The following is a 21,515-nucleotide window of genomic DNA, read 5'->3' on the forward strand; positions in this document are numbered from 1 at the left end:
TAACCACGCCTCACCTTTGAGTCTGATCATCTGTCAGTTTCACGCTGCGGCACATGCTACTGGAGAACAAACAGCATCTCACAAGGGTGGTTTAGGATTTTGTATACTTACTGAAATATTGCCACTATACCCGGAGCATGTAGGATCTCTGTCTGTCCTGCCAAACTCTGTCTCCATCAAGTGTCCAGGGCTGCTTGTTGTTGGTCTCAACTGTGTTTATAGAAGAGTGTGGCTTTGAAGGTGAGCAGATCTATCCATCTATTCTGAAGTGTTGAGAGCCCCACATCCTTTGTCATATACTCTATACAGTCAAGTGACAGAAATAGCACCCATGTGTCATATATGGTTTACTTAGTTAAATTAATAATACTGCTTTACATTTTAAAAATATAAATATTTAAGGCAAGTCTCAAAGTATGGCTGGATGCTGACTTATAAGCATTTTAAAAATTATTCCTAATTACAAATTGTTTTATTGTACATTTCTTTAATGATTAACAGTGATTTAGTTATTTTACTGCTTCAAGAATAAATAATCTTTATACTATATATAACCCATTTATTTGTTAAATCAGTCATTGACTAATTTCAACATTATCTGCTTCTTTCTGCCTGGTGCTCTGTTTCTACACATTTGAATTTTGTTTTTTGAGATGTGACATGAGATAATAAAGCAGTTAATGTCTTATGCTATTTCAGTTACAGTGATGTCACTAAGCATAGCATAACCTAGAGTTGTATTCTTGTCACAAATGTTAAGGGTTTTTTTTTCTAAATATCAAACATTCTATTGTATATGAGATTGATTGGTGTATTAAGGTACATAGATCTGTATAAATATCTATCACTGTCCATCAGTGGATACGTGAAGATCTATAGATATGTATATATCCATCAGTCTGTGTACTTATAAGTTCTTTTTCTGTCTTTACTGCTGGGAACCATACCCAGCACTACTTTGTTTCTTGGTTCTCTCTTAAAGATAAGGAGAGGGGAAGAGTATTGTTAGGGCACGATATTAAGGTTGCTGTTTAATAATAAAACATTTACCTATCTTAAGTCTAAGCTATTTTACTACTGACCTGCCTGTGTTCCTTTGAGGCCAGAAAACTGCAGTCTCTGGTGTTTAGCACCTCCTAGTAAAAGGTGTAAGTAGCCTTTGCTCTATCTCTGCAGGAACTGTGTGACTCTAACTTCCTGCCTGCTAGTTGAAGTCAAATGAAGAAAGAGGGACACTTCGAAAAGTGGTTTTAGCCTTTATTTCTAAGTTCTTCAGTTTTCCAAAAAGTTTCTACAAAAAGTTCTCTCTAAAAAGTTTTCTCTGCTATCTCTTCTAATCCTGCTCTTCCCCCACCTCTGATGTCACAATAATGAATGTCCTTACACTCAATGCCTTTACTTCTAAGCTCTCTCTAAATGTTTTCTAAGAAAGTTCTTTTCTAAAAAGTTCTTATCTCTAAAAGATTCTTCTTGAGTTCTGCTTTAAACGTTCTCCCTCTCTCTTTGTCCTCTGACTTATACATCTTTCAGAATACATGATCACATGGTAGAAAGTTCACCACAAGTTTACACATAAATTCAAGTTATAAATTGAATAAGAAATTTACAACAGAGAATGTTTACATGTATATCCATTAAGAGTAATTATCTGGCTAGTCATTCATCATCTCTCATTAGCTCTACAGGTTCATGGAAAGTTAGAAAACCTTAATTTTTGTGACTAAGGTATTAGTGAACATAAACACAGTCAATATTTTATCTTCTGTTCTTCCACCTATAGTAAATTGTTAGTTCCCTTTTTATGACCTTTGGATAATGGTTTTACAACCTCTTGAAATATGCTCTAAGTTGTAGACGGCTTCCTACAATCTCAGAATAAGTTAATTTGAACACAGTTCTCATTGCAGTCCATGGCAGGACCATCTCAGAAAGATCACCTGCTATGTTTTAGCTTCTCCTTCATGGCTCCTGGCACTTTACCTCATGAAAATTACAATAGACATGGGAGTCCAGACATTTCTGTCATGTATTTTAGTTCTTTGGGAATATATTCAATTAAAGGGCTTCTAGGGCATATAGTACTAGTTTTACTTGTTTGAAGAACCTCCATACTGTTTTCCATGATGACTAAACCAGTTTACATTATCACCAATCTCCAACCCTCACCAGCATTTACTGTGATCACTGTTTAACTAGCAGCTGTAGTTGCAAGCATGACGAACTGACTCCTTGTGGTTTTAATTTGCATTTAGCTTGTTGGTGTATGTTGTTAAGCACTTGTTCATTTAGACCTATTGGACAGTTTTTAAAGATTTTTTTTTTAAAAATTGTATCTGTGTAGGTATATGCACACTTGTGCAGGTTTCATGGCATCAGATCCCATGGAACTAGAGTTCTAGGCTATGTGAGCCACCCAACATGTGTGCTAAATGGTCTTCTGAAAGAGCAGCAAGTGTTTTAACTGATGAGCCATCTCTTCGTTCCTGTTGGATGTCTTTATCATTATGAAAATATCTGTTATTTTGCTTGTTCTCCTCCCCCTCTCTTTCTTTCTCTCTCTCTTTCCCTCCTCCCTCCCCCCCTTGCAAACTTTTCCTCCCAATTGAGAGGAAATTATTCCTCTTTGCTTAATTATTTTTGACCATGTAGAAGAATTTTAGTGTGAGCTAGCCTTTCTTGTTAATTTTATGTCTTCTAATTTAGTTAATTCCTCTTTTTCATAACCAGACAAAGAGAAAGAAACCGGCTAAGTCCCAATGAAGTGAGAAAATCTATTTAGAAGTCAAATCTTATAAAATAATATTTTGAAATTTTTAAACATTACTAAGCTTAGAATTTCTCTGTCATCTGTTGAACCCTTGAATCTGTGGGTTATTTAAAAAGGGGGGGGGGGGCAGCCCCAGGGTAGGGGTGATTCTTTTTTCTTCTTGGTGTTTCTTAAGGCAGCAGAGGGGGAAGAGCATCATCAGAGGCTAAGACTTGGTCCTTATGAGATTCGAGGGTAAGACTTTGTCCTTATGAGATATATAGGGTTGCTGTATAATAAAATGGTTACTTATCTAAGTTACTATGCTACTGTGGCTGACCTGCCTTCTGTGATCCTCTGAGGCCAGACACTTCAGTTTCTGGCACTTAGCACCTCTTCCTAAAAACAGCAAAGGATTAAGTAAATAGCCTTTGTACTATCTCAGCAGGAACTGCATGGCTCTAACTTTCAACCTGCAAGTCAGAAGTTGCAGGAAGAAGACACTTATTAACTTACAGTTACAGCATTTATTACTAGGTTGTAGAAAGCGGAGTTTCTTCTCTTTGTCCCTCAGTACTTAGACATCTTTCAGAATACATGATTATGTTACAAAGTTCATCACAAGTTCACCACAAAAAAAAATCAATTCATAAATTGAAATAGAAGTTTACAACAGAATGTTTACATGTATATCCACTAGGAGTAATTATCTGGCTAAACATCTATCACCTGTCTCAGCTCCACAGGTTCACTGGAGGCTTAAAAACCATAACTGAGTTATTAGTGAAGTTTTGTATAGATAAACCCAGTCAATATTTTTCTTCTGTCCCAGCACCTGTAATAAATCCTTAGTTCCCTTTTTATGACCTTCACTTAATTGTTTTACAACCTCTTGGAATGTGCTCTGAGTAGGAGAAAGTCTGGTTACTGTCTAAGAGCAATTAAGTGGTGACACTTGGGAGACTGGCAGAATTCTCATCACAGTTTTGACTGTCAGGGACCTAATAGCAGTCCCGTGATAAAAGAACTTAATAATAATTTGATATAATTTTAGGAATTCTTATAGGATCATCATTAAGACTTAAGTCATTTATTTGTCTATATAGCATCACTGGCAAGACAATACATCTTAGTGGATCTGCAGAGATCTGCTTCAAAGGGGTGTGCTATTACTTAGTGATTGTTATGTATGTTTAATAATAATAGTAAAAGCATATTAATCGCAGAAATCTCTCCTAAAATGAATCTCTTAACAGCCTTGCTGAATAAGGGCGCACCTCTCACAGATTATATAATAATCCAGGGCAGGCCATTTCAGGATGATCACCTGCTGGTTATTAGCTTGTCCCATTATGGCTCCTGACAGGAAGGCAGGAAAAAACAATGTTAATAGAAACTAAGAAAATAAAGCAGTGGGCATTTCTTTGCTGGTAATGGTTTGAAAAGTACAAAAGAGGTGGATGAGTTTTCTGCTCCCCTTCCCATTTTAGCCATCAAGGGCATTTTTATTACTCCTTGATGTTTGTTTGTGGTTCTTCTACCAGTTCCCTATCCCTAACCCTTAGTACTCAGAACATGGAGCTTTTTCTGATGCTTTATCATAGAAAGCCTTCTCTCCCCTGATTCACATTTGTTCATCTTTCTTTCCACCACCACCCCCCACCACCACCACCACCACTACAACCACTATGGTAGGTTCTTCTGGTTTGCGCTACAGTCCTGCTGGGATCATAGGCACATATCACTACTTCTGGCTTAGACTTTTTTGAAAAAGCCTATTATTAGGTTTTTAATGAATCAATACAATGAAAAAGAGGGAGAACACTAATTCTATCTAAAGGAAGCACTCAAATACTAAGATGTTAAGGGCAGAACTCGATGTTGCTCAATGCTTGATAGTATAGAATCTCAGTGATTGAAGGTGATTAGTCTGTCAGAAGACATAGATGACAAAAGTCCATGTTCTTTGTAGGAGTGAAAACTTGAAAATACAGAAATTAAGTTTAAAAACCTATTTAAACCTCAGTAGAAAGGTAATAGCTTGTTGAATTGCTTGTCAAAAGCTACTTTGTATGAAGAGATAGCTAAAGTGCTAGCTGCCAAGCCTGATGTCCTGAGTTCAGTTCCCAGGATCCACATAGGAGAGAACTATCACAACACAAGTTGTCCTCAGCCTCCATACATATGCTATAATGCTCATATGTGAGCAGATACAGATGATAAGTACACAAACATAATAATTGTTAAACTGAGCTATTTGTAGAGGCCAGGACTGGCTGACACAATTACCAGGGACCTGTGATGTAGTATGGCCTTGGATTCATTCCCCAGCACCTTTCCCCACCCCCAGTTTCCCCAAAACCACCTCAAACTTTTTGCTACCTTTTCTGTTAAAAATTTTTTATTCCTTGTTATGTTGAGCAGTAACTAGATTTTTTTATTATACATACAGCTTGAGTTCATTTTAAGTTCTTGTAGATATGAAAAAGATGACAGGAAGACTTCACTTATCTCTTGTACTGGTAGGCCTTAATTTTTAGGATTATCTAAAGGACATCAGGAGTTGTCAAGACTAACAGCTTACCACTTTAGATAGATAATAAATAAAGCAGAAAAAAAATCCTAAACATTTAGTGCATGACAAGGAGGCCAAGTTTGACCATACCTGATACTACCTTTAGACCTTTCTGTTACCTGTTCAGCAAATATGTAAATATAGGTACTCAGCTTCTGAGGTATAAATTAAACCTCAATATTAAATGGAAGGGATTTACAACTTAGCTTAGAAATAGTTACAGCCAAGGAAGATGCCTTATAGTTCCTTTTAATTATAGCTGCTTGCCCTTATGTATATGTTTTTTGAGTGCCCATATAGGTCAAAAGTAGCGCACCAAGGCCAGGAGCTGCAGTTACAGATGGGTATTGACTGGGAAGGGAAACCCAGGTCCTCTGGAAGAGCAGCAACCTCTCCTGACTCACAGAGCTACTTCTCCAGCTCCGGCACTCATACCTCTTTGTTTTTACTTACAAGAAAATACTATCCGCATTCAGTATAGACTACTAGGTCCTACTAAGAGGGAAAAATAATTTTTAGGTAAAAATATCTGCCCTCTCCCTGGCATGGTGTGATATTAGTATTATAAATAAGGACATAATGTGACAAGGACTGGGGGCCACCCAGAAGCATGGGCCAATAATCAGGGCTGTGACAAATATCCAAAAGTTTAGACATTGCAGTTTTATTTGGTTTACAGTTTCAGCATGATCTCAGCCCACAGTGGCAACAGCCCAGAAGAACTAGGGCTAGGTACTTTGCACTTTGTTCTACCAGCCAGGATCCACCCTTCAAAATAGCTAGGAACTGAGTGTTAAAAACACCAGCCTGTGCAGGTACATTTTAGGTTCAAACTCTAATGAAGTAGCAAATATTATGAAACAAGGTACTGTCTTGGATTGTGGGTTATTAGTTGGATAAACAAATGGATTTAATATAAGTGTACTGAAGGTGGTGATGTTATTCCATTTTCCATGAACATATTTAGAAAGACAGAAACAAAGCCAGGGCATGGTCCAAGTTTCTGTTCATTGGGGAGAATCCTTAAGTACAAACAGGGTTCTCTGTATTAGGGCAGACAGCTGCTCTGTGTAGTTACAGTATACATTTGTATATATTTGATGTATGCCGTCCATAACAGGGCCTGCCATCCTGGTTTTAAAATACTAGGGGAAAAAAGGAGTGCAGAGCATATAGAATGTCTTGCTGCATCAGAGACTAGACAATACTCAGGCATGTCACAGGAACCAGGCCAAGTGTTTGCATTGGATAGTAGCCTAAATCAGGTGCTTGCTTATTTTAGAATTTGTTAATTATTTTAAATAGTTGCTTCGCTTCACTACACTGCGTGGATATAGGACTTTGTGTCTGTATCATGCTCTCAGAAAATGTGTATGGGAGGGGCTAAGTGGGTGCTAGAACAAATAATTATTAACAGCTGAGGATCTGGGTGAAAGGAATGGAGATGTTGGTTTTGTCATGTAGCCAACTTTCATCATTTTAAAATTGGAGATGTGTTGCAGAGGGAACCCTTTTATACTGCTGGTGACTGTAAACTAGTATAGTTGTGAATAAAAACAGTATATGTTCTTCAAAAAGGGTAAAGCAGAACTATCATAACACCCTAGTATCTGACCGTGGGTAAATATCCAAAGCGGGTGGCATTCAGTGTTTTACTAAACCAGTACTATTCATTGTAAAAAACAAAAAGCTATTCAGCCTGTTGTTCTGGAGACTGCTGTGTGGTATATAAAGTTCAGGGTCTTGCATACAGTAAAGCCTTGATGTTGAAGGTGGAACTACATGTTTTCAAGTTAGGAAAAGGTATTACTTGACAACAAGCACATACATGAATCTGTCAGACTGGCTTTCTTCTACAGCCCTACTCACGTTGATTTCATTAGACCCCACCCACAGGACTGAATGAGTCACAAGTAGGAATACATTTCAGCGTGTTTCAGTGTATTTTCATAAAATCTATAGCAAACTGTCAGTTGTGTGGGGTGAACCTGGAAAGCATTCTGTGTGACGTGAGAAGCACCAAGTATACCTCCTACACTACCTCAGTGCTCAGGATGAGGTACACTTGGCGGAGGGAGTGCTCAGGAGGAGGGTCTGCAGCCAGCTGGAGGATGGAGGGGGTGATGGAGAAAGGTCTGTAGTCCATGGTTGCAGGGCTAAAGGAGTAAATTTACTATCAAACAGGATACTTAATAGAAAAATTGTTCCACTACAAGCTGCTGAAATTACACTCTGTCTTCCTAGGAAATATGTAAGGTGAAAGACAAATATGTAAGATAATTCATGATAGTTGGCTCAGTTTTATTCCATAAAAATACATGTTGAAAAATTACTTACAGTATACTTTTTTTTCACTGCTGTGTTTGTTTGTGTCAGAGTTGACCTTTTACTGTGTAGTCTGAATTTTAATCTGAATCTTCCTGCCTCCACCTCTGAAATGCAGAGATTAGGTGCATACCGCTGCAGCCAGTTTTATATGGTTCTGGGGACTTAACCCACAGCTTCCTGCACACTAGGCAAGCTGTCTACCAATAGAACTATATCTTTAGCCTCCATTTTTATTATTAGTCAAATAAAATGTAATTTATTGTGTTCAGAAAATGGTAAAGGTTATGAGGTACATTTGCCAGAACAAGTTGAGTTAACATTTCCTATATGATTTTCTAATCAGAATTGTTAGAGTAAGAAAAAGGAAAACACAGGAAAGGTTCAGAAGGTTCATCCTGTTATGTGCTATTAACTTAGCACAGTACACAGACTCCAGAGTACATTCATACATTTTAGTCGATTTATTATAGTAGCATGAGGTACTATAATCATGTGCAGGAAATTTTCTTACTCAATAGTTACTTTACTCAATATGTTCCACCTTCTGGACACATTTTAAATGTTGAGGACAGTTGAAAAACAGATTTTGCTCTTGAAGAGCTGCATTTTAGTGGCACAAAATGAGAAGTAGTTAAACTTCCGGATGTTGAGGGTGATCACAAGAGTACAAGTGACTCAGAATCAGGGGTACAGAAAAGCTGGAGGATGGAGGGAGTGATCAGGAGGATGGTCAGTTCTGCACAGAAACGGAGAGGCCAGAGACTGCACACTAGAATGTTGCAGAAGAAAGCTGCTTAGAGCCATGCATGGTGATGAAGCGACAGGGCGAAGGGGGAGCAAACTAGGAAAGGAAGAAAGAGGCTTACTGTGGCAGTTAGCACAGAAATATATGTACAACATAAAAACAGCCTGAATTTAGCTTGTCTGGGGTTAGCCAAGCAGGCTGGTGCTACAGAAGTACTGTTTCCCATTGTATAATTATGCTGCTATAATTGGGAGCCATCCTAAGAAGGCCATGCCTAAGCTTATTGTTTGGGAAGCAGATTGCTTTATTTTTCTCTGGATCTTACTACAAATACTGGTAGGCTCTCCTGTCAGAACATGCCCACACCCCCGCCCAGCCCCCAAACCCACTGATATTTGTGATACAGTTCTGGTGAGAAAGATTCTGGTGAGAGACAGAGAGGGGGATGGAGCGCCTTTTTCTTGCAGCCAGCTGAAAGGTTCAGGAGACTGAGCCCAGTGTGTGACTGTGCATAGAGATAGACCTTGAGAAATCGTAGTTAATATGGACAATGAACTGCTCAGAACCTTCTGTGCCTCCCCATGGAGTAGTGGAGTTGTCCTGCCCTATAAATGAGTTTCATAAAGGACACCCAATAACCAAATTTGTATCTGCTCAGCATCAGCCTGGCTCTGGTCAAACCAAACTGTCTGAAATAAACTGTTATTCCACACTGTTATACTAGTGAGTGGGTCATCTGAGAACTAGATTCAACTAACTTTGGTTGCAAACCACTCCGGCTGGCGGCCTAATGAACAGCACAGAATGAAGGGGTAAATAAGCCGGGCCTTGCTATCTGTATTTTGAAGAAACTAAGGTCACAAGGTCTTTTCTTGTTTTCTGGGAGTTTTCTCACAAGCACTCAAAATTCTCACAGGACTTTGTTTTTAGACCATGTTTTCTGACAGTTTTAATTGTATGATACTTTTTAGTTCAATAAGCAATAATACAGCCGAGTCATATCACAAAATTGTAACATTTGAGCAGAAACTTCTGGGTGACCATCTTGGCTATTTGTTTGTTTACTTGTCTGTTTATGTAGAGACAAGGTCTCTACATAGTTCTGCTGTCTTGGAACTGTGTAGAACCAGACTGTGCTCACTTCAAGAGCTCCTCCTGCCTCTGCCTCAGGAGTCCTGGCTTGTATGACCGATTTTGTAACCCGAGTGAGATTCTTTGCATACATATCAGTAGCTATTTTAGGAATTCGCTGAACTTCTCTAACACATTACTTGCATTAAAAATATATTAATTTTTTTTTCTCTGTTTTCTTCTAGATTACATACAGGTTACGGCACCTTCTTCGTGCAAGGTGTGATGCTTCTCCTGTGACCAACAACACCATCCAGTTTCACTGTGATCCTAGTTTCTGGGCTCAAAATATTATCAACTTGGGTAGGCCATTGTATACATTTTCCCTACACGACTGTTTTGGTCTTGACATGTTACTGGATATAACATTCCCATTCATTATCTTGTTTTACAGTCATACTTTTTTCAGTATGTCATCAGTATATGCATATGGTAACACATGCATGAATAATATATAGCACTTAATTTTGAGATGATATGAAAATACATTTACTTATAGGGTACCTAAGTTAGGGATTTAGGAGCCTTCCTTCTCCCCATAGAGTCCTGTTTGTCTTTTAATGTAATGTATATGGGAATTTTGCCTGAATGTATATTTGTACACCATGTATGTACAATGTCCACAGAGTCGAGAATAAGGCACCAGATCCTATTGGAATTACAGAGTTGTGAGCTGCCGTGTGAGTGCTAAGAATGGAAGAGCAGCCAGTGCTCTTAACTGCTGAGTCATCTAGCCAACTCCAAGAATCCTATCTCTATATCAGAATGTATTTCCTCCTGACTGTACGTGATATGTGGGCTTTGATGTTTAGGGTGTGTGTGTGTGTGTGTGTGTTGCTGTGGATCATAGCTGTATAAGTACTTTACCATTAACCCACATTGCCCATGTCAGTTTGGGTTTTGATATTTAGAATGTTTTCTGAAGAAATACTACCTCCCATGCTGCTAGTGAGGAGCCTTGTGCTTATGTGTTTGTTATGTGCATCAGTATACTGGTACCTGTGGAGTCCAGAAAAGGACATTTGATCCCTGAAGCTGGAGTTGCAGGGTGGTTGTCACCTGCCTAACAAGAGTACTAGAAACCAAACTGGGGTCTTCCAAAAGAGCAGCAAATGCTCTTAACCACTCAGCTATTTCTCTAGCCCAAGTTACGCTTTTTGTAGTGGCGTAGACTGGGTTAAGACAAGAAAGGTCTCATGTGGTTCAGGCCAACCTACCCTGACTACATAATAACACCATGTAGTCAACCTACCCGGCATATAATCATGTTATCATGTGACTTTCTTTTTCCCAATCTTGCTTGCTTTTTTTAATCAACATCTTACTTTGCAAGCAGTAGCTTTGTAGGTGTTAGCACTGTGTCACCATGTCAGAAGGCTGACAACAGTTTTTTAAACCATTGCTCAAGCCCCTAGTGGCTCAACTGCTATATCTTATTTATAGAAGATTTTTCTTTTTCTTCCCTTCGTCATTACTCTTCCCATTTGTTTTGGGTTTTAGATCTTTTTCTTATCCTGGTCAGGTTCTAAATTGTGTGACTGTACAGAATGAGGTGTAGGAAGCGGGTCTGTAAGTAGTTGACAGAGTACAGAGAAGTACTCTGTCTTAAATATCATGGTTCACTGAGTCAGAGAATAGCATCTTGGCAACATTAGGAAGTATTCTTTGTAAGCAGTGCAGTGCAGTCAAAAGTAACCACTCAGCTTTCTTGTTGTGCTACTAAATATATGAAAATACTCTTTTGCTCCTAAACTTTCTCACAGAGACATGCTGGAAGCCAAAGCTCTATAGTTCTCTAGACATTCCCCAACAGCCAGCTTTCCCTTGGATGGCATCTTGGGTGATCATCAAATATGATTGCTCTTCACGCTCAAGACTAGAATATATGTGAGAAAGGAAAAACAGCTGGAGAAGGAGCCAGTGCTTTCATTCTACCGTACAACAGGAAAGGAACACATAGGCTTTGATGAATATCATCCATACAAAGGAAGAACAAAAGAGAATCATGGGAGCTAGATGATAGAGACCCCTGCAGGCCAACTTGAGACATTATGTGGCCATTTGCTTATTGAAATACATAGCCAGCAACTGGAATCAAACACTTTGATCCACCCTACTTAAAAAAAAAAAAATTAAAAATACAAAGCATGGGCTGGGAGATGGCTGTTCTTGAAAGTCCTATTTTATTATTTTTAAATGAATTAGTATTCTTAAAATTTTTTATAAGGTAAGTTTTTATAGAACATAAATAAGAACTTCATTGGGAATCCTCCATTTTTAATAGTTTATAGGATCCTGTGTGGCAATTAAAATTCAACTCACTAGCTATATCCCTACTAATATAGCAAGTAGCTATATTATATGTGTTATTTTACCATTTACCAAACATTTTTATCTTGCTCTCTTTTCTTTAATTAGGTTCTTTAGTAATCGAGGATAAAGAGACCCAGCCACAAATGCCTAAGCAGAATCCTGTCGTGGAACAGAGTTCACAGCCACCAGGTGGTTTACCTTCCAACCAGTTATCCAAGTTCCCAACACAGATCAGCCTAGCTCAGTTACGACTCCAGCATATGCAGCAACAGGTAATGGCTCAGAGGCAACAGGTGCAACGGAGGCCAGCACCTGTGGGTTTACCAAACCCTAGAATGCAGGGGCCCATCCAGCAGCCTTCCATCTCTCATCAGGTAAATTTGGAAGCAGGCCTGTCCTAACTTAGATAACTATAGAGTAATTGTGTTGAGCAGCTTACAGTAACCCACCCCACCCCCCAACACGCTCCACTTACATATTAAAAATTGACTGCATTAAAGGACCCTTGATCTAACACGTCGTTTTTAGCTCCCCTCCAAACTGATTTAATGATTTATTTGCTGTATCTACTTTCAGCCTCCATGCGTTGTCATCTGTTCTGGCAAGGGATAAATGTTCTGTTCCCAAGTGACTTAATGCCTCTGGGAGACGTCAAGTGTTGTGTCTCATTAAGTCCTATAGGTGCATCAAGTTGAACAATATTTTAAGAATCTCTTTGGAGGCAGTATTTAGAAAACCACACTTTATTCTAGAAACTAGGACAGTATTCACTAGAGAAAGTCAGGCAGTCATTAGAATCCTGTCTTTTCAGCCTTTTTAATTTTTCCAGAGCAAATCTATATACTATTCTTACTCTTATTACATGTGTGGTGCTCTATCCTTTCATTTATTGTTTCTTTTGACCTGTGTTTGCATTGTGTGGTGGTGATCAAGTGTCTGTGTACATGTCCTCATGTGTACAGGTGAGCGTGCATACATCATATGTGCAGAGGTTGACATCAGTGTCTTCCCTTATCGCCATCCACTTACTCACTGAGGCTGGTCTCAGCAAGTGCCTCATTCACTGAACCATCTCTCCAGTCCCTCCAGTCCACTTTTAGCTCTGTACTTTTAGTTAGCCTAGTTCTGTTCAGGTTAGATAGGACGTACTAGATGAATAAAGGCTTGGTGTAGAGTTGCCTCAGTCTCTTTCTCAGAACTTACTTCAGTTAATTTTATCTTCTCCCTGTTTGGACAGAGGATTGGTAATGATTTTGTAAAGGACACAAATGAGCTGGAGTTTCATAAAAGTCAAGTACGTGGGACAAAACTATGCTAAGAAGTCTCATTACACTTAAGAACAAAACTTAGCTCCAACTGTCTTGGCAACAAAAGCAAAAAGGAAAGGGGGCTAATACAGAGATGGCTAACTGATAAAAAGGGACTGTTACTTAGGAGTGACTTTATTTTATAGGATTTTACCAACACCAAGATATATAATGTGGTTCTTTATGGGAAAAGCATCTAAACGGCATAGTCTTTTTTTGGTTTTTCGAGACAGGGTTTCTCTGTGTAGCCCTGGCTGTCCTGGAGCTCACTCTGTAGACCAGGCTGGCCTCGAACTCAGAAATCCGCTCGCCTCTGCCTTCCAGGTGCTGGGATTAAAGGCGTGCGCCACCACCGCCCGGCTGGCATAGTCTTTTTAATAGCAATTAAATTGCTGTTAAAAGATGAAATAGCTTTTAAAGAATTCTTCAACACTAACTGAGAGTTACAGACATACATCATGCTTTTGTTATTTGCCCATTTTGTAGTGCTGGGACAGCCCAGACCCCTGCACATGCGAAAGCATATGTTCTGCCACTAGTGTTGAACCAGGAAAAGAGTGAGTCTATCACCGTAATGAACTGCCTTTCCATAACTGGGGCAGTAACTCAGTAACTGTGAAGAACTTGCTTACCCATGGAAGCAGTGGCAGACAAATAGCATGGAAGCCTGCAGCCTGCTTTTTCTAGAGGTTGGCTTTTGGTTTTCAGTCTATAGCATTTAGTGCTGTAATCCGTATAAAACCTCTACTATACAACTTAATTTCCAACCTAGAAGTACTTTTCACAACTTTCCGTGTGTGTTACTTTTAGTCTTCTATGAAGACCTGTCCTCTCTCTTATTTTTAAGTCTGCTCTGCTAAATACCCATTTCTACTTTTTTCTTTTGCTATCAGTTTACCCTCTTGCTATATTTTTAGTTTCTTCATTTTCTACCAGCTTTTATTTCTGTACATTTTGTAACTGCCTTCTAAAAGCGGGTGTTTTTGTTTCTGGCTGTTTGGAGTATGCACATCATGTGTAGACAAGTAGATTGAAAGCATTGTGCTTGTTAAAGTCGCTTACATGATAGTTTCATAACTCTTCCTCTGAACATGAACCATGTCACTGCCATTCTTAAAGTGCCAGGTGGCAGCAAAGGTAGAGTGCTTTATTATGTGACAGAGTAAGTAGAGCAGCCCTGATAGACGGCTGATTTAGTGCTGCACAGTCTGCGCTCTAATGGTGTGGATATATCCGCTCGTTTGAGAACACTGACAGATGATCGCTGTTCGTGATTTATAGCCTTGGTTCTCACAGTGCCCAGGCCTGCAGTCTCACCAAAAGCTCGGTTACTTTCCTCACTTGCTTTCGTCTCATCTCGGAATTCTTGAATGAATTACTTTATTTGCACAAAATATCACTAGTTTTGCTGTTTAAGATTATATCTGGTATTTAATAATAAGTGGAGTTTGTCAAAACATTCTCATAAATTAACCCACTGTAGCAGTTCAGGAAACAGGGAGAGCACACCTACACCATGCTTGCGTGTAAACCTCTTAAAGGTAGACGGGGTTAACATACAGTCTGGTGCCCTGGCATCAAGTGTCAGTTTGCTTTGGCATTTTTTGGTGTTTTCGGTGTTTTGTCTGTTCATTTGTTTGTTTTTGGTTGAATCATTGTGTTGACCAGTTACCAAAAAAATGAGACTAAGGGAAATATCTGTTCTCCCTTACAATTCATTTGCGTGTTTTTCTTTTAAATAAATTTAGAAAGTCTTCTCCTGTAATTCCTCACTATTTTCTGTTTGTGTTTTCATGATGTAAAACCCTCATGTCTCAAGTTCTATAGGAAAATCAAAAAGTTGTTAGGGCTCTGGCCGGTTCCTCTATGAGGTTATTCATCGATGCTGCTCTGCTCTCCACCTTGGAGTTGCAGCTGTCCAGAGACACTAGACATGGCTGGTTTTCAATGGTTCTGTAATACAGTCTTAACTGAGGGAGAAAGGAAGCAATTAATTAAGAGTAGGAGAATAAATTCCAAAAGTAGGAAGAATTGGGGGAGGGAGGGGGCAGAGCTACACTCTGCAGCTGTCTAGGTGTGGCCACGTGAACCTTACAGTGATAAGGATTCACTTGTCTCTATGAATGGGGACAGAAGTGCTTCCTTCTTTAGGAAGTCCTGATCATAAACACAGTTATGGTGTCTTTGACAAAGAAGCAATGAGTTCCCAACCATAAACACAATTGAGTGGTCAGAAAGACTGGCATGTGAGCTTAGGGTTTGCTAAAACTGCTCAGTTTGAAGACCGCATGGACAGGAGATGCGGCAGATAATGCCTCTCCACCCAGCCTTCCCATCCACCAGTGTCAGACCTGCTTTCTCCTGCTCACCCTCCCTCCTTCCTTCCTCTCCTTCCCCTTTTCTAAGTGACTCCTGGTGCTGCACTCCCACCCTCCACCCCACCCCCAGTCGCTTCTTGTCTTAGAGCTGTTCTCCGTGGGGGGGGGGGGTTATGCTGTAGCGATCTGTTACATTGTTACTGCAGTGCTTTTGTTTTTTGTTTTTTTTTCTAGCATCCACCACCACGCTTGATAAACTTTCAGAATCATAGCCCAAAGCCCAATGGACCAGTTCTTCCTCCTTATCCTCAGCAGCTGAGATACCCACCAAGCCAGAATATACCACCACGGCAGACAATAAAGCCCAACCCCCTGCAGATGGCTTTTTTGGCTCAACAGGCCATAAAACAGGTGTGTATTACCTTTCTCTCCAGGTGCTTCTGTGCTTCCAGATCATAGGAACTTACATGTAGACAATAGGTGATGAAGGTTGTGTGCTTGCTTTTCTAAATGAGTAGAAAATACAGAGTATACTTAGCACAAGGCTGTGGAACTTTGAGCAGATCAGCATACAGACTTCAAGCAAGGACAGAGCAACACACTCAAGCACTCAGTGCTGTCATCCCATGTCTTGGGGACAGAGAAACACACTCAAGCACTCTGCACTGTCATCCCATGTCTCGGGGACAGAGAAACACACTCAAGCACTCTGTACTATCATCCCATGTGCTCACAAGGCACAAGGCCGCAAAGCCAAGTGGGGTTGTTTGGTGAGCTGCATCTCTACAGGAATAGGAAACATCTTGCCTGTGCCATTCCTTGGGCAGATGGAAGCATTCTTGCCAGGGACATAAAGAAGAGTTTTGTAGAAACATAGCAGGATAGTGTATGCTGCTTCAGAAAATGCTCTTAAATTTTTAAAAATATTTTCTGCACAAAAAAATCTAAGCATAAATGAATAAAATGAGCAAATAAACTAGGAGAAATATGATTGTATTTTAAATTTTTGGTATATAATTATCAGTATATAATTAGATTTATAGATGATGTGTTCTTTTTTAAATGCATGTTTATTATGCTTTTGTCAAACATGTAGGGTAGGGCAGTGCTTTGGCACAGTTGCTGTCTGAGATTAGAGGAGAGCTGGTGGGAGGCTAGTCTTCCACCATGTTGACTCAGGGATCAGGTTGCCAGGCTTGGCAGCAAGTGCTTTTATGTACTGAGCATCCCATTGGCCCCAAAATTTTAGTGAATAAATTTACCAAATTATACCATGTTCATGTAATGACATACTTTTTAGCTAGTAAGAAACTTACGTTACCTACTTTTGTGAGATCCGCTCTCATTTCTGTGTGTTTTGTCTTGCACATAGGTAACAAACCCAGAAAGGCACTCATCACCCGTGATTAGTTATTCTCGGAAAGGGAGGAGGAAAGATGTAGGGATAGATAAAGATGTTGAGTCTGAAGGTGCTGAACCCAGCTTCACGTGTTTCTGTGTGTACCTTTTACAGTTACATAGATATGTAGGATTTTTTTTTTCAGAACACCATGTTTCAGAATGTCACTCTACAGTGTCATCCATATAAATGATAATGTGTTTGGGCAGCATCCTGGGATACCTTTTAGTTCTCCCACCTCCAGATTTATTCTTGAGTCTTCATAGTTTTCAAATATTGAAATAATTTTATAGGGAACAGTTTGTTTCCCTTGTCTTAGTACATATTAGCCATAGGCCTTTTTATCTCACTCTTTGTCTATACTGTATTTTCTGTTTGCTTTGAAGCAACCAAACAGCATGATTCAATTTCATATCCCTCAGCGTACCTAGCATTATCTTTGTTTGTGTTTATCTTCTAATGTAAATGAGAGGGCTTTCTTCACTAAGGCTTAATTACTTGTTCATATATGAAAAGTAAGAGAAGCATAAAAATCTTACAGCCCTAATCTGTGGCTAATTATTTTTAGGCATTTTAGGTAGGGACAAAAGAAAATGTATGTCTCCAACTCTCTAGCTTTATTTCAAAGAAGTTGCTTTTTGTATGCTTACATTTCTTGTGCATTTCATATATATGTATATATATTTTGCAAGAATGTGAGATTGGTTTCTGGTATATGCTAGTTATTTTTTGCCAGGAAAAAAAAGCTTACTTATTTGTTGGTATTATTAACACATGTGTATGCACACACATATTAACATGTGTGTATGCACACGCGCGATATGTTTCCTTTCCTCTCTCCCTTTGTTCTTTCCGTTCAAGTAACATTTGAGCTCAAATAGCAGACTTCTATCTTTGATGTCTAAGAGTGACGATTTACATTTCTCATTTTTGCTCCTCATCTTGGTACTCCAGTGGCAGATCAGCAGTGGACAGGCTCCGCCCACAACTGCCAGCAGCTCCTCCTCCACTCCTTCCAGTCCCACAATCACAAGTGCAGCTGGGTATGATGGGAAAGCTTTTAGTTCACCCATGATTGATCTGAGTGCACCAGTAGGAGGGTCTTACAACCTTCCTTCTCTTCCAGATGTAAGTTTATGTAAAATCTGTACTAATAACCTCATCTGAAAATTGGCAGTAAATTTGGATTTAGTTTAAGGTGTGGGTTTATTGATTTATCAGCTATTTCTGAAAGCTTAGTTTTATTCTTTAGAAATAAAATGTCAGTAAAATTAGAAATTATGAACCTTTGGATATACAAAAGAATGTTTTTCTGGGCTCTGACGTTAGAGATGTTTGCAGACGATGTGTCATAGAATCGAGGCTAGGAGGTGAGGTGGATGGCTAGACTGGGCTGTTCAGACAAGAGTGTGGGGAGCAAGAGCTGCAGAAGAGGCAGAGCCGCCTACCTGAACATATTAGGTAGTGCAGTCAACCTTCAGGCTCTTTAACTTTGACAAGGGACTTTTCAAAGAATCTTTGTAGAGGTAGAGAATAACAATGCCCAGGTGCCGGTATCTCTGTGCTGGCGCTGTGCCTGCACGGCAGGTGTGCCTCACATTGGCGCAAAGATAGTACTTAGGATTGAAGTTTTCTTGTAAATTTACAGTAGTTTTTAGTTTTCAACATTAATTTTCCCTGAAATAATTCCTTCCCTTGAAAGATTGATTGTTCAAGTACTATCATGTTGGACAATATTGCAAGGAAAGACACAAATGTAGATCACGGCCAGCCAAGACCTCCATCAAACAGAACGGTGCAGTCACCAAATTCGTCAGTGCCATCTCCAGGCCTTGCAGGTAAAGCCACCTTTTGGATTTGTAAATGTTTTCTGGTTTTTATTTGTATTTTTACTCATGATTAAAGTTTCTCTCTGCCTCATTTTTGGTGGTGGTGTGTGTTCTGCCCTAATTTTTAAATGACAATGATTACTGTATCTTGAGGTTTTCTTTTATATACATTTATGTGTGCGTATTTCTCCATCTGTATCATAGTGCACATGTGGAAGTCAGAGGACAACTCGGAGTTGATTTTTCTCCTTTCACCAAGTGGGTTCCAGTCCTCCAAGCTCAGGTCGTCAGCCTTGGTGATATGTGCTATAACCCACGGAGCCCATTTCACCAAGCTGAGTTTTTATACCATGTCAAACTAGAGCTCTTCACAAAGAAGGAAACATGGCTTCTTTTTTAGTTTCAGCAAAATTTATTGGCATTATAGCAACCAAAGAGCAAAGTTTTATCACAGTGTCATTAATACATTTAGTTGCCTGTGATATGGTGAGTTTCAGAATGTAATTTGTCTAGTGTCAAATTTTATTAGTTAGGCTACAAGAGAAGAGAAACAACTTTAATGGTTTGAGATAAAGAGATGGTTCACTGGGTAAGCGCACTTCCTGTTCCCAGCATCCACATGGTGGCTTACAACTGCCTGTGACTTCAGTGCTGGCCTCTCCCAAGCATTGTGTGCATGTGATACACTGCATACATTTAGGCAGAACAGTCAAATCACAATAAAAGTCAATATACTTAATTGATTGCTACAAGAAACACTGGAAATATTACTCCTGGAGACTTGGATATAGCAGGTGTCTCTTTTGTGACATCTGGGGAGACGTGAACAGATGTATCCAGATAATATGCTGGTGACAAGCTAAAGCAAGAATTGCACTCAGGTCTAGCCTGGTGAACCAGTGAGCTCACCATACCATGCCAGTGTGGCTGTTAACTCAGCAGAAGGTCCCTATAGCCATCTGCACAGTTTGCAAGCCCCTCTGCCAAAGAACTCTTCTGTCCCCACACTTGCCTACTTAAGTATTCTGACTTTCTTAATCTTAACTTCTTCAGTTCCTTGAATTTAGCAAAGTTTCATTACGTCATATGTTTTTTTCAGCTTCCTGAGTCTTAGGAGCCTCCTTGTCCCTGTAGGAGAGACGGTCAGTTCTGAGGAAGTTAGCCACACAACAGTATCTGCTTGGAATAACAGAAAGGAGAGAACTTAATTAAAGTGTTCAGCAATGTTACCAAAAGTAATTTGCTTACAAATTTTAAGTGGAGGATCCTATTTTATACATGAATTTAGAATAAAATAAAAGACAAATGCATATGAATAAATTAGAAATGTTCTTGATATTGATGAAAGACACATGAATAGGTAATCAACACACAATAAAGGCAACCAGCAAAATAGATTAAACAAAACTTTCCTCTCTCTGGTTGTCAGAAGAGTCTAAACAGGATCTGGTTTCTTACTACTGAATTAGCCACAACTGGAATAGTGATGATAGCAGTGATGCAGATGTCAGCTGAACCCTTCCCTGGGTACTGCAGTGTCACTTGGCAAGACACTTCTGAAGGCACCATGGCAATAATCCTGAGACTCACGTTTATCTCCTATGGACTGCCAGACACTAGACAGATTCCCATATAATTTCTAATATTTCCAGAGTATAGCTTTCACTTGTTAATAGTATTCCACCTACTGGTCTGTATGCATATGTATATGAGTGCCACAGCATGCACGACAACAGTTCGTGGGAATCTAATCTCTCCTCCCATATGTGGATCCCAGGGATCTAGCTAAGGTTATCAGGATTGGCAGCAAGCAACTTTCCTCCTGAGCCAGCTCAGCAGTCTGAGCCTAGGTTCTTTATGGCAGCAGTACAGAATCTCTTGTTTATTGTCTCACATCTGAATCTGACTTTTACTTTTCCCATGAATTGATGTCAGGTGGGACCAGGGATGCAGCTCAGGCTGTCGGCTTGCTGACTACTACCTACTTCTGAGCCACCCTCCATCCCCTTGAACTCCTATATTAGCCCCTCCTCTCCTGTAGTTTTCACTGGCTCTCCATCCTCTACCTACTCTATTAGCAAGAAGGACTTAAACATGTCTTCTTACTGGAACTTGAGGTTGGGAGATATCCTATCATTGAGAGACTTTCTCCCTGCCCAGAAGTCAGGAGTGCCATAACTGTAAACTTTTGGTATAACAAAATAATTAAAAATATGCTTATGGTTTCATAGAATTTTATTGGATGGTCCTAGTTTTGGTGTAATTTAAGTGAACAGTTTGACAAGCTTGAATGCATAGATTATTAATTCACCTGTATATGTCTGTTTCCTTCTTTCCAGGGCCTGTTACTATGACTAGCGTCCATCCCCCAATACGTTCACCTAGTGCCTCCAGCGTTGGGAGCCGAGGAAGGTAAACAGATTTAACCATATTTATGAGTATAGTCTTTCCTCCGTATCCATAGAGAATCGGTTCCAGGACCTATCTGAGTGTACCAAAACCTGCAGACGTTCAGTCCTCTGTGATGGTACACAGTGTAACTCTAGTTGACCAGGAACTCACTTATATAGATGAGACTGGTCTCTTTACTTGTGATGATGCCCCTGCCTCTGTCTCAGAATGGAGAAGCAGTCTTTCGGTGTTCTCTTAGTGTTGTAATGATCAAACATTGGTTCTACTTACAAAGAAATTTTTACAGTTAAGCTCCTACTTTAAGTTATTATTTAGTTCTGCCTTCATTATGTTTGAAACTTACTCTAGATGTAAATCTTATTTTTTGTATCATTTGTATCATTTGAAAACAGCATTCTCTAGGAGGAAATTT

The 21,515-nt window shown here is 39.5% G+C and overlaps 1 pseudogene; it reads left to right on the forward strand.

The window, feature by feature from the left end:
* LOC117702295 (transcription intermediary factor 1-alpha-like) overlaps window positions 1–21,515 on the forward strand; it is a 57,988-nt pseudogene that overhangs the window by 26,711 nt on the left and 9,762 nt on the right.

The sequence above is a fragment of the Arvicanthis niloticus genome, unplaced genomic scaffold (genome assembly GCF_011762505.2).
Source record: "Arvicanthis niloticus isolate mArvNil1 unplaced genomic scaffold, mArvNil1.pat.X pat_scaffold_662_arrow_ctg1, whole genome shotgun sequence".
Taxonomy (NCBI): Eukaryota; Metazoa; Chordata; class Mammalia; order Rodentia; family Muridae; genus Arvicanthis; species Arvicanthis niloticus.